Here is a 2,413-nt window from a genome sequence, read left to right as displayed (position 1 = left end):
CTGAAACTGATTTGAATTTATACGAACTAATTTGATCTTTTATCAGGAAAGATCTAACACTTGAGAGAGATAGGAAAAAATCAAGAATAGTCCTATAAATAACCTCCTTCATTTTCGTCTAAAATCATTAATTACGATATTGAGCATTTTATGAATATCGTGTGTATTATTGTTTATGCAAAATATTTTTGGAAACCGCAATTATTGGTTGAACATAAATTATCGATCATTTTGTCGGCCCTTCTACTAGCAGTGTAAAGTTTTGGTTTTCTATGTTTCAAATTAATAAAAGTTTTTTTGTTGTCAGCAGGCATGACAAACCACTCTACAATTGCCAATTTTGACAGTGCTGCTGGAAGAGTTTTAGATTTCTTGATAAGCATCTCAGAAGTTTTAGACTTCGTGATAATACTTTGCAAAAAAAAAAAAAATCACCAATAATTATATGAGTTGCAAAAGTTAGTACGTTGTTTATAGGTCCTTGAAATTATCATTCATTCTACATTTCAAAGACTTCACATTTCTTATTACATCGTTTGTACTATATGGTTTTCTAAAACTTTTCATAAAGATAAGTAATTCACTTTGAATCATATCATAAATCTTTTCATATGAAAAACATGAAAAAGAATTTGAAATGAATGAGACATTTTCGATTTTATATTTGAAATGACACGGCAAAGAGTGAGAAGTTTTGGAAAAAAATGTGAAAAACTGGAAATAAACTAAAAAAAGTTCCCAAAAGAGAGATATATGAAAATGTTTCATTTTCGTCATCATATGAATGGCAATTTTTTTAAGACAACACAACGATCACGTAGAACTTACGAGAACCTATTACAATCTAATACGCAATTTTCACCAGCTTACTTACTTTTATAGTGATACCCAACCTTTTTTTGACCACAGACCGTTTTGGCTTTTTCGTTTGTAGCATGGACCAGAAAGTTCAAAAATAATAAAATGTTTGGTTTGAAAACAAACTTTAATCAAAAGTTTTGGAGCATTAGTTTATCATACATTGATAAAACCAATCCTCGCCTGATTTCTACTCTAAACGTCGTTGTCCTCATGGACTTCTTGTTAATAACTACTTCAAAATGATCGTCAAGTCATAAATCTCAATATGTTCGAGTACTGGTAGATTAAAGTGATCGGGATTTCCGTTGAATGTGTCACTTCACTTCAAGGAATACGCTACTTTTTGATCTATCCCTTCGGCGCAGTTTCCCTCGGTTGTTGCGCAACAAGAAAAAAATACAAAGATTGTTTATTTGAAAAAGATTGAGAAAACCCTTAAAGAGTATATAAAGATAAAATAATTCTTTCACTCCACTTCCTGTTGGATTAAATGATAAATGATGAGAGGGTTGGGATATACAATCGATGCAGAAACTATTAATGATGTCCCACTTCAGTTCTCTTTTCCCACATCGAACGCATGAAGTCCATTTTCACGCCTCTTTCACAAGTTATCAGCGAATTATGAAAGGACATTTTCAGTTCTGTTAATTCTCTCTTAAATGAGTCCTCAGCAAATGCTTGTAAGAAAGTAAATGAACTAAGATAAATGAACTTAATTCTCCGACGCTTTTTGCAACAGTTATGACCCTTCTTTACGGAATCTTACTTCAACCATTTGGAACTTTAAATTCTTTTAAATGACGCAAGATGTGGGATAAGAAAAAATGAAGTAGAAGTTGAAAATTATTCTGCTTTTTATTTTTCTCTCTTCTTCAAATTTTAACCATTACTCAATGATTTTCTGCAGGATAACTTTTGCATAATCGAGGAAGTCATTTGTCAAATTACGGAGAACGAAGGGATGTCAATAGCATAATGTAAAGCATTAACTCGAGCATTTGCAGAGGAACTGGATCGGTTCATTTGTTAATGTTCCATTAATATTTGAATTTTCATATTTAAATTTGAAGGAGAGAAGGCAGGAAAGAGAAAGATGAGTTGAAATGGATGAGAAGAGGTAGGTAAATTGAAATGTGCTCCATAATGGCCTGAGAGCCTTTCCTAAACTTCAGGCCAGATATTAAAGTAGCAGTATAGTTACTTTCTCTTAACAGTGCAATGCAATTTTCACAGTATTCGAGCAAACTGTTAATTTAATGGAATAGCCTTTTGATTACATATTTGCTATAAGACTTTTTCCCCCTTCCTTCTGCACTTGAAAAAAAAAACAAAAATTGGTCCAGGAAAGAAATGTTCTTGGTAAGCTATTATAAGTGCATGTATGCTTGAAAGATTCGTATATTTCCATTCATTTTTTTATTTCTAAAATTTTAGCGAAACAATTATCGTCCACAAGGAGAAATGAAACTTCAAAAATGCATTCAAAGAAAACTATGAAAATTGTGTAAACATGAATGCATACTGTAAATAAATGATGTTAACAAAATTA

This window comes from Loa loa (genome assembly GCF_000183805.2).
Source record: "Loa loa unplaced genomic scaffold supercont3.24, whole genome shotgun sequence".
Classification (NCBI taxonomy): Eukaryota; Metazoa; Nematoda; class Chromadorea; order Rhabditida; family Onchocercidae; genus Loa; species Loa loa.
The sequence above is the reverse complement of the archived record's forward strand: the minus strand, read 5'-3'. Positions refer to the sequence as shown.